This window comes from Chiloscyllium plagiosum, unplaced genomic scaffold (genome assembly GCF_037043375.1).
Source record: "Chiloscyllium plagiosum isolate Xiang-an unplaced genomic scaffold, Cpla_swu_hap1 HiC_scaffold_3, whole genome shotgun sequence".
Lineage (NCBI taxonomy): Eukaryota > Metazoa > Chordata > Chondrichthyes > Orectolobiformes > Hemiscylliidae > Chiloscyllium > Chiloscyllium plagiosum.
This window is the reverse complement of record NW_028270141.1, coordinates 59,253,673-59,265,772: the sequence shown is the minus strand read 5'-3', so window position 1 is coordinate 59,265,772 and position 12,100 is coordinate 59,253,673. Positions and strand designations below refer to the sequence as shown.

At 46.0% G+C, this 12,100-nt stretch overlaps 1 protein-coding gene across 5 annotated transcripts in view; it reads right to left on the bottom strand.

The window, feature by feature from the left end:
- Window positions 1-12,100, bottom strand: part of LOC122548623 (uridine-cytidine kinase-like 1) — a 205,683-nt gene that overhangs the window by 27,473 nt on the left and 166,110 nt on the right. The gene's annotated exons all lie outside the window — the stretch shown is intronic.

Sequence of the window (12,100 nt, the reverse complement as noted above, 5' to 3'; positions counted from 1 at the left end):
GAGATTGAAGAACTCATAGGCTGGCAGATTTTGGAAAAATGCAGATGTTGCAAGGTTGTGATTATGGGTGACTTCAACTTTCCCAATATTTACTGGAGCTGAAAATGTGTTGCTGGAAAAGCGCAGCAGGTCAGGCAGCATCCAAGGAACAGGAGAATTGACGTTTCGGGCATAAGCCCTTCTTCAGGAATGAGGAAAGTGTGTCCAGCAGGCTAAGATAAAAGGTAGGGAGGAGGGACTTAGGGGAGGGGCTTTGGAAATGCGAAAGGTGGAGGGAGGTCAAGGTAAGGGTGATAGGCCGGAGTGGGGTGGGGGCAGAGAGGTCAGGAAGATGATTGCAGGTTAGGAAGGCGGTGCTGAGTTCGAGGGATTTGACTGAGACAAGGTGGGGGGAGGGGAAATGAGGAAACTGGAGAAATCTGGAACCTCCTTAGTGCTGATGGTTTGGATGGAGTTGTTTTTGTTAAGTGTGTTCAGGAGGGTTTCCTTACTCAGTATGTAGACAGGCTGACAAAGTGAGAGGCCATTTTGGATTTGGTGCTCGGCAAAGAGCCAGGACAGGTGTCAGATCTCGCGGTAAGAGAACACTTGGGTGACTGTGACGACAACTGCCTCACATTTACCACAGCCTTGGAGAGGGAAAGGAGCAGTTACCAAGGGAAGATATTTAATTGTGGAAAACAAATTATGACACTATCACACAGGAGTTGGGAAGTACAGATTGGGCACAATTGTTCCATAGAAAGGGCACAACAGACACGTGGAGACTGCTTAAGGAGCAGTTGTTGTGAGTGATGCACAAATTTGTTCCCTTGAGACAGGCAATAAGGGGTAAGGTTAAGGAGCCTTGGATGACGAGAACAAAGGAGCTTCTCGTCAAAACGAAGAAGGTAGCTTATGTAAGGTGGAGAAAGCAAGGATCTAGCACAGCTTTACAGAATGACAGGCTTACTAGAAAGGAGTTCAGAAACGGACTGAGGAGAGCCGGGAGAGGAAACAAAAAAGGCTTGACAGGAAGGATTAGGGAGAACCCAAAGGCACTTTACTCAGACGTGAGGAATAAGAGAATGATCATGGAGAAGGTAGGGCCGGTCAGGGATAGCATAGGGAACTTGTGTGTAGAGTCTAAGCAATTAGGGGAAGCCCTAAATTAGTTTTTTACTTTGGTTTTCACTAAGGAAAGGGACCTTTTTGTGAATGAGAACTTTGAGGAGCTGGGAAACAGGCTTGAACAGATCAAGATTGATGAAGTTGATGTGCTGGATATTTTGGCAAACATTAAGATTGATAAGTCCCCTAGGCAAGACCAGATTTATCTGAGGCTGCTCCGGGAAGTGAGAAAGGAGGTTGCTAAGCTGCTGGCGAAGATCTTTGCTTCCTCACTCTCCACAGGAGTCATACCAGAGGATTGGAGGGAGGCGAATGTTGTTCCTCTTTTCAAGAAGGAGAATAGGGTAATCCCTGGTAATTACAGATCAGTCAATCTTATGTTTATGGTCAGCAAGGTTTTGGAAAGAATTCTGAGGGATAGGATTTATGAGTATTTGGCAATGCATAGTTTGATTAAAGGCAGTCAGCATGGCTTTGAGAGGGGCAGGTCATGCCTCACGAATCTTATTGAGTTCTTTGAGGAGGTGACAAGACAGGTCGATGAAGTGGATGTGGTGTATATGGACTTCAGCAAGGCATTTGATAAGGTTCGTAGGCTCATTAATAAAGTATGGAATACAGGGAGACTTCGTTCTCTGGATTCAGAATTGTTTGGCTGACAGAAGGCAGTGAGTGGCTGTAGATGGAAAGTATTCTGCCGAGAGGTCAGTGGTGAGTGGTGTCCCGCAGGGCTCTGTTCTTAGGCTCTGCTATAGAGTCATAGAGATGTACAGGAGAAAGTGAGGTCTGCAGATGCTGGAGATCAGAGCTGAAAATGTGTTGCTGGAAAAGCGCGGCAGGTCAGACAGCATCCAGGGAACAAGAGAATCGACGTTTCGGGCATAAGCCCTTCTTCAGGAAGGAATTTTCAGCATAGAGATGTACAGCATGGAAACAGATCCTTCGGCCAACCCCTCCATGCCGACCAGATATCCCAACCCAATCTAGTCCCACCTGCCAGCACCTGGCCCATATCCCTCCAAACCCTTCCTATTCATATACGCATCCAAATGCTTCTGAAATGTTGCAATTGTACCAGCCTCCACCACTTCCTCTGGCAGCTCATTCCATACACGTACCACTCTCGGCGTGAAAACATTGCCCCTAAGGTCTCTTTTATATATTCTCCTCTCACCCTAAACCTATGCCCTCCAGCTCTGGACTCCCCGACCCCAGGGAAAAGACATCGCCTATTTAACCTATCCATGCCCCTCATTATTTTGTAAACCTCTATAAGGTCACACCCCAGCCTCCAACGCTCCAGGGAAAACAGCCCCAGCCTGTTCAGCCTCTCCCTATAGCTCAAATCCTCCAACCCTGGCAACATCCTTGTAAATCCTTTCTGAACCCTTTCAAGTTTCACAACATCTTTCCGATGGGAAGGAGACCAGAATTGCATGCAATATTCCAACAGTGGCCGAACCAATGTCCTGTACAGCCGCAACATGACCTCCCAACTCCTGTACTCAATACTCTGACCAATAAAGGAAAGCATACCAAATGCCTTCTTCACTATCCTATCTACCTGCGACTCCACTTTCAAGGAGCTATGAACCTGCACTCCAAGGTCTCTTTGTTCAGCAACATTCCCTAGGACCTTACCATTAAGTGTATAAGTCCTGCTAAGATTTGTGAGATATGATTTCCCACGCACAAAGCCATGTTGACTATCCCGAATCAGTCCTTGCCTTTCCAAATACATGTACATCCTGTCCCTCAGGATTCCCTCCAACAACTTGCCCACCACCGAGGTCAGGCTCACCGGTCTATAGTTCCCTGGCTTGTCTTTACCGTACTTCTTAAAACAGTGGCACCACGTTTGCCAACCTCCAGTCTTCTGGCACCTCACGTGTGACTATCAATGATACAAATATCTCAGCAAGAGGCCCAGCAATCACTTCTCTAGCTTCCCACAGAGTTCTCGGGTACAACTGATCAGGTCCTGGGGATTTATCCACGTTTAACCGTTTCAAGACATCCAGCACTTCCTCCTCTGTAATCTGGACATTTTGCAAGATGTCACCATCTATTTCCCTACAGTCTATATCTTCCACATCCTTTTCCACAGTAAATACTGATGCAAAATATTCATTTAGTATCTCCCCCATTTTCTGCGGCTCCACACAAAGGCCGCCTTGCTGATCTTTGAGGGGCCCTATTCTCTCCCTATTTACCCTTTTGTCCTTAATATATTTGTAAAGACCCTTTGGATTCTCCTTAATTCTATTTGCCAAAGCTATCTCATGTCCCCGTTTTTCCCTCCAGATTTCCCTCTTAAGTATACTCCTACTTTCTTTATACTCTTCTAAGGATTCACTCAATCTATCCTCTCTGTACCTGACATATGCTTCCTTCTTTTTCTTAACCAAACCCTCAATTTTTTTAGTCATCCAGCATTCCCTATACCTACCAGCCTTCCCTTTCACCCTGACAGGAATATACTTTCTCTGGATTCTTGTTATCTCATTTCTGTAGGCTTCCCATTTTCCAGCTGTCCCTTTACCTGTGAACATCTGCCTCCAATCAGCTTTCGAAAGTTCTTGCCTAATACAGTCAAAATTGGCCTTTCTCCAATTTAGAACTTCAACTTTTAGATCTGGTCTATCCTTTTCCATCACTATTTTAAAACGAATAAAATTATGGTCGCTGGCCCCAAAGTGGTCCCCCACTGACACCTCAGTCACCTGCCCTGCCTTATTTCCCAAGAGTAGGTCAGGTTTTGCACACACTTAAGAAATTCCTCTCCATCTAAACCTTTAACACTATGGCAGTTCCAGTCTATGTTCAGAAAGTTAAAATCCCCTACCATAACAACCCTATTATTCTTACAGATCTCCTTGCGTTTGTTTCTCAATTTCCCTCTGACTATTGGGGCGACTATAATCCAATCCCTTTCTTATTTCTCAGTTCCACCCAAATAACCTCCCTGGATGTATTTCCAGAAATATCCTCCCTCAGCACAGCTGTAATGCTATCCCTTATCAAAGATGCAACTCTCCCTCCTCTCTTGCCTCCCTTTCTATCCTTCCTGTAGCATTTGTATCCTGGAACATTAAGCTGCCAGTCCTGCCCATCCCTGAGCCATGTTTCCATAATTGATATGATATCCCAGTCCCATGTTCCTAACCATGCCCTGAGTTCATCTGCCTTCCCTGTGAGGCTCCTTGCATTGAAATAAATGCAGTTTAATTTATTAGTCCTACCTTGTCCCTGCCTACCCTGACTGTTTGACTCACTTCTGTTCTCAGCTGTACCCAGCTCTCTATCTCCCTGGGTCCCACCCCTCCCCCCTCCCCCCTCCCCCCAACTTACTAGTTTAAATCCTCCCAAGCAGTTCTAGCAAATTTCCCTGCCAGTGTATTAGTCCCCTTCCAATTTAGGTGCAATCCTCCTTCTTGTACAGATCACTTCTACCCCAAAAGAGATTCCAATGGTCCAAAAATGTGAATCCTTCTCCCATACACCAGCTCCTCAGCCATGCATTCATCTGCTCTATCCTCCTATTCCTGCCCTCGCTAGCTCGTAGCACTGGGAGTAATTCAGATATTACTACCCTTGAGGACCTCCTTTTTAAATTTCTGCCTAACTCTCTGTAATCTCCCTTCAGAATCTCAACCTTTTCCCTTCCTACATCGTTGGTTCCAATATGAAAAATGACCTCTTGCTGGCCCCTCTCCCCCATAAGAACATTCTGCACCCTCTCTGAGACATCCTTGATCCTGGCACCAGGGAAACAACACACCATTCTGCTTTTTCTCTGCTGTCCACAGAAACGTCTGTCTGTATCTCGAACTAGAGAATCCCCTAACACAATTGATCTCTTGGAAGCCGACGTACCCCTCATTGCATTAGAGCCAGTCTCAATACCAGAAACTTGGCTGTTTGTGCTGCGTTCCCCTGAGAAGCCATCACCCCCTACATTTTCCAAAACAGCATACCCGTTTGAAAAGGGTATATCCACAAAAGACTCCTGCCCTAGGTGCCGACCTCTCTCACCCTTCCTGGAGTTAACCCCATCTATGTGACTGTATTTGAGACTTTCCCCCCTTCCTATAACTGCCATCCATCACATACTGTTGCTGTTGCAAATTCTTAATCGCTTCTATCTGTCTCTTCAACCGATCCACTCGATCTGATAAGATTCGCATCCAACAGCATTTATGGCAGATATAATCCGCAGTAACCCTTAAACTCTCTTTAAACTCCCACATCTGACAAGAAGTACATATCACTGCAAAGGCCATTTTTGCTCCTTCACAATCTACAGACCCAGAAAATAACACCGTCTTATTCCTCTACAAATACTGCCCCACGTTAAAATATAAGCCATAGCTATTAATTTAAGTTTAATCAAGAGACTTACCTCCAAAAACATATAATCAAGAAAGAATCCACTATACTCACTACTGCAGCCTTTCTCTTGGGCAGACTTAAAACAACAATTAACTTAGCTGTGAACTTCGCCCAAACAGTTCCTCCAAGATTAGCTGTGAATTTCACTGTTTGTTAATTTTCCCAGATGCACTCCGATGTCCAGTGGTACACGAATTCAAACAGCAAAGGCGGTAACTGTGTAGGTTCTCTCTCTCTTCTGCACTGACATCACCATGTGCTTCCTTTGTCTGTTCTTCTCCCTTTTAAAGCTGCTGTTGTTTTCACTTTTTTTTTTCACAAGTTCCAAAACAATGCAACAGCATATAAAACAGTAATTGCTGCTCCTGGAATTCGAGGAAATCACCTCCAACACCTAAAATACCTCAAAAGAAGGAGCAGTTCTTACAGCCAGAAAGTTTTCCAGTCTTCCATCTTGGATTACCCAGAATCCAACTCGTCTTTGTAGTTTTTATAAATGATTTGGATGAGGAGGTTGAGGGGTATGTTATTAAATTTGCAGATGACACAAAGGTTGGAGGTACCATTGATAGAATCGAGGGCTGTTGCAAGCTGCAGCGCGACATAGACAGAATGCAGACCTGGGCTGAGGAATGGCAGATGGAGTCCATCTGGATAAATGCAAAATGTTGCATTTTGGAAGGTCCAACTTGAATGCTGAATACAGGATTAAAGACAGGATTGTTCGCAGTGTGGAGAAACGGAGGGATCTTGGTGTTCAAGTACATGGATCCCTCAAAGTTGCCACCCAAGTGGATAGGGTTGTTAAGAAAGCATATGGTGTTTTGGCTTTCATTAACAGGGGGATTAAGTTTAAGAGCCACGAGGTTTTGCTGCAGCTCCACAAGACCCTGGTGAGACCACACTTGGACTATTGTGTCCAGTTCTGGTCGCCCTATTATAGGAAAGATACAGAGGCTTTGGAGAGGTTGCAAAAATGTTTACCAGGATGCTGCCTGGACTGGAGAGCTTGTCTTACGAAGAGAGGTTGACTAAGCTCAGACTTTTCTCGCTGGAGAGAAGGAGGAACAGAGGTGACCTGATCGAGATATACAAGGTAATGAGAGGCAAGAATAGAATTAATAGCCAGAGACTTTTCCCCAGGGCAGGATTTACTGGCACGAGTCATAGTTGTAAGATATTAGGAGGAAGGTATAGAGGAGATGTCAGAGGTAGGTTCTTTATGTAGAGAGTTGTGAATGCAGTGATGGTGGAAGCAGAGTCGTTTTGGGACATTTAAGTGACTGATGGATATGCACATGTGAATTGAGGGGTCTGTAGGTTAGGTTATTTTATTTTAGATTAGGAATAATCCGTGGCACAACATCGTGGGCCAAAGGGCTTGTTCTGTGCTGTACTTTTCAATGTTCTATGTCTTTCCTGGCTAACTTGTAACTCTCAAGTACCCTAACTGAGCGTTCACATCTCATCTTAGCATAAGCCGCCTTCTTCCTCTTGACAAGAGATTCAACTTCTTTAGTAAACCCCGGCTCCCTTGCTCCACCACTTCCTCCCTGCTTGACTGGTACATACTTATCAAGGACACGCAGTAGCTGTTCCTTGCATAAGCTTGAATAAGCTCCACATTTCAATTGTGCCCACCCCCTGCAGTTTCCCTTTCCATCTGGGATACACATACTAAACAACCACATTGTCCTGTGGCCAATCACTTCAACTCCGCCAGGGACATGCACCACCAAATCCTGGCCACCCAAAGACTGGAGGAAAAACACCTCATCTTCCGCCCTGGGACCCTCCAACCATACAGAATCAATGTCGAATTCACCAGTTTCTCATCTCCAGCTCCCCCCCCCCTCCCCACCTTATCTCAGATCGAACCCCCCACAATTCCCAGCCCTCTTGAACTGTCCGATCTGTCCTTTTCCGCTCCACCTATCACCATCACCCCGCCCCCAACCTTCCTCCAAGGCCCACCCCCTGCCATTTATCTTGTAGTCCCCTTTGGCTCCCCCACCCCCACTCATGATGAAGAGCTTATTCTTGAAACATTGACTCTTCTGCTCCTCGGATGCTGCCTGACTGGCTGTACTTTTCCAGCGCCACACTTTTTAACTCTGATCTCCAGCATCTACAGTGCTCACTTTCTCCTTATTGTGACTTTGCCTTTTTCAGTTAGACCAGTGACCAATAAGTTGCAATAGTTACACGTATATGTATGTTAACTGTATTATAGTTAAGAGTTATCTGTAGTAAAATGATTTAAAATTATAAACTTTTAATGATGCGTCTTTGAAACACAGCCTACCGCTTTTTAAGAAGCCACCTTAACTTCACAGGAGAAGGATTGTGCTGAGAACTAAACAAAATATTTGCAGATAATGTTTGGATCCACAAATTGTTCTTCTCAGTTCCCTAGCTATTTTTGAAATTTTTGAATGAATATCTTAATTTGGAAATGCCATGATTTGAATAAAAAGGCTTTTCTTCAAACTTGTAGCCTCTTATTCCTACCTTTCCTTGTCCTTCAGGTAATTAGATTCCCTACAGTGTGGAAACAGGCCCTTCAGCCCAACCAGTCCACATTGACCCTCCGAAGAGTAACCCATCCAGACCCATTTCCCTCCGACTAACTGGCAATTTACCATGGCCAATTCACCTGAGCTACACATCTTTGGACTGTGGGAGGAAACCGGAGCACCCGGAGGAAACCCACGCAGACATGGGGAGAATGTGCAAACTTCACATAGACAGGTGCTCGAGGCTGGAATCGAACCTGGGACCCTGGTGCTGTGAGGCAGCAGTGTTAACCACTGAGCCACCATGCCGGACCAATCTCTGGGTATTAATAACACAGAGCAGTTCCAACAAATATATATCTAATTGTTATTTATCAAAGTAGGGTACATAATGAAAGTACTACAATAATAGTAAAACATCATTAACCTCCCCATACAATGCTTATAAATCACAAGTGACCAGGTTTAAGTGGACTTATTCTGAGGACCAGACGAAACGGGGTGATCAGCTTGCACTGTCTGAACCTCCAGCTATTAATCAGATTACTCCTGTTCTGAAATTAGCTAACTATCACTCTGAGGCATGCTTTCTTATACTCCTTTCCATACAAGCAGCCTGTGTGATCAAACATTGACAGTATCCAGAATTAAATGGTTGATCAGTTTGACCACTGACAACATCACATATTTCTTATCTACGATGGTTGGGTGATCTTCCGTTCATTAGGAGGCTTTCTTTGTTTTCCCCCTGGAAACAGACTTACTTCTCTGTTTTAACAAAATTTCACTTCAGACTAGCTTGCTCAAAAAGTTGTTGCAGCTTTTGCGTCATCTAACTATGATAAGAAAGGCAAGTATTTTCAAAGGGAATAGAGTTTAAAAATAGGGAGGTCTTGCTAAATCTATAAAAGGCACTGATCAGATCACAGCTGGAATACTGTAAACAGTTTCGGGCCACTTATCTCAGCAAAGAAATATTGGCATTGGAGGCAGTCCAGAGAAGGTACAGTTGGCTGGAACCAGGTATGGAAGGACTGCCTTATGAGGATAGGCTGAGTACGTTTTAGATTAGATTAAATTACTTACAGCGTGGAAACAGGCACTTCAGCCCAACAAGTCCACACCGACCCGCCGAAGCACAACCCACCCATTCCCGTACATTTAACCCTTTACCTAACACTACGGGCAATTTAGCATGGCCAATTCACCTGACGTGCACATCTTTGGACTGTGGGAGGAAACCAGAGCACCCGGAGGAAACCCACGCAGACACGGCGAGAACGTGCAAACTCCACACAGTCAGTCGCCTGAGTTGGGAATTGAACCCGGGTCTCTGGCGCTGTGAGGCAGCAATGCTAACCACTGTGCCACCGTGCCGCCCACGTTGCATTCATGGAACATAGAAGAATGAGAGAAGAGCTTACTGACAGATGTAAGGCCACTAGAGATGAGGAGGAATATTTTCTCTCAGAAGGTGGTGAATCTGAAGAATTCTTTACTGCAGGTGGCTGTCAAGATTTGGTTATTAAGTACATTCAACAAGAAAGTAGACAAATTTCTAATCATCAAGCATTTTGGGGATAAGGTAGGAAAGTGGAGTGAAGGATCATCAGATCAAACATGATCTCATGGATCAACAGAGCAAAAGTAATAGGACAAATGGCATACATTAGCTCCTATTTCTTATGATCTTATGATTTAAAGAGCAGTAGGAGCTCTACATGGTATTCTAACCAATATCTGTCCCTCAGCCAACATCTGAAAACAAATTATCAGGTCATTAAAACATTGCTTTTTTAAAAAAATGGGACCATGCTGCATGCAAATTCAGTCATACTTCTCAATTACATTTTAAAGGGTATATAATTGGTCATCTAAAGCTCAAGAAAAGTGGTATATAAATGAAAGACATTGTTGATAAAGTTTACTTTGTTCGGCTGAAGACGTTTGTTTGATTTATGAAGATAAACCAAACAAATCTGATTTGTAACAAAATCCCTTGGTCTCATCCCTTTGGGAGTGGACCTAAATGGCCAGTTATATTTAACATTTCAATGGCATTCCCGTATAAATTATTCCAAAATTATAACTACTTAAAATAATCCTCGGCGGATATGGAAGTTTCCTTTGGGGCCTTGGAGGGAGGTGAGGGGGGAGGTGTGGGCGCAAGTCTTGCACCTCCTGCGGTTGCAGGGGAAGGTGTCGGGAGTGGAGGTTGGGTTGGTGGGGGGTGTGGATCTGACGAGGGAGTCACGGAGGGAGTGGTCTTTACGGAATGCTGATAGGGGATGGGAGGGAAATATATCCTTGGTGGTGGGGTCCGTTTGGAGGTGGCGGAAATGACGGCGGATGATGCGCTGAGCATGGAGATTGGTGGGGTGGTAGGTGAGGACCAGTGAGGTTCTGTCCTGATGGCGGTTGGAGGGGCGGGGCTCAAGGGCGGAGGAGCGGGAAGTGGAAGAGATGTGGTGGAGGGCATCGTCGACCACGTTGGGAGGGAAATTGCTGTCCTTGAAGAAGGAGGCCATCTGGGTTGTGCGTTTTTGGAACTGGTCCTCCTGGGAGCAGATGCGGCGGAGACGAAGGAATTGGGAGAATGGGATGGCGTTTTTACAGGGGGCAGGGTGGGAGGAGGTGTAGTCCAGGTAGCTGTGGGAGTCGGTCGGTTTGTAGTAGATGTCCGTGTTGATTCGGTCGCCTGAGATAGAAATAGAAAGGTCGAGGAAGGGGAGAGAGGAATCTGAGACTGTCCAGGTGAATTTGAGGTCGGGGTGGAAGGTGTTGGTGAAGTGGATGAACTGTTCAACCTCCTCGTGGGAGCACGAGGCGGTGCCGATACAGTCATCGATGTAGCGGAGGAAAAGGTGGGGGATGGGGCCAGTTTAGTTGCAGAAGATGGACTGTTCCACATATCCTACGAAGAGGCAGGCATAGCTGGGGCCCATGCGGGTGCCCATGGCTACTCCTTTCGTTTGGAGGAAGTGGGAGGATTGGAAAGAGAAGTTGTTCAGGGTGAGGACTAGTTCAGTCAGTCAAAGGAGGGTGTCAGTGGAAGGGTACTGGTTGGTATGGCGGGAAAGGAAGAAGCGGAGGGCTTTGAGTCCTTCGTGATGGGGGATGGAGGTGTACAGGGACTGGATGTCCATGGTGAAGTTAAGGCGTTGGGGACCGGGAAAGCGAAAATCATGGAGGTGGTGGAGGGCATGGGTGGTGTCCCGAACGTAGGTGGGGAGTTCTTGGACTAAGGGGGACAGGAGGTATGCGGAGATGAGTTCGGTGGGGCAGGAGCAGGCGGAGACAATGGGTCGGCCGGGGCAGTCAGGTTTGTGGATTTTGGGCAGGAGGTAGAAGCGGGCGGTGCGGGGTTGTGGGACTATGAGGAGACAGGCCGCCTACTTGCGGAGCGTTTCAGAGAACACCTCTGGGACACCCGGACCAACCAACCCAACCACCCTGTGGCTCAACATTTCAATTCCCCCTCCCACTCCACCAAGGATATGCAGGTCTTTGGACTCCTCCATCGCCAGACCACAACAACACAAGGAGGAAGAGCGCCTCATCTTCCGCCTGGGAACCCTCCAACCACAAGGGATGAACTCGGATTTCACAAGTTTCCTCATTTCCCCTCCCCCCATCTTATCTCAGTCAAATCCATCGAACTCAGCACCGCCTTCCTAACCTGCAATCTTCTTCCTGACCTCTCCGCCCCTACCCCAGTCTGACCTATCACCCTCACCTTGACCTCTTTCCACCTATCGCATTTCCTACCTTTTATCTTAGCCTGCTGGACACACTTTCCTCATTCCTGAAGAAGGGCTTATGCCCGAAACGTCAATTCTCCTGTTCCCTGGATGCTGCCTGACCTGCTGCGCTTTTCCAGCAACACATTTTCAGCTCTGATCTCCAGCATCTGCAGACTTCACTTTCTCCTTAAAATAAGCCTCACCTCCTTTTCAAATCCTAAATTTTAACCTTAAAACACATGTCCTGTTATTTGAGCCCTCTAATATAGAGAACCATTTTCGTGGATTTTGCTTTTTTTTTTAAAAACCCGAGAAATTAAATCAGCACGATATCCTCCA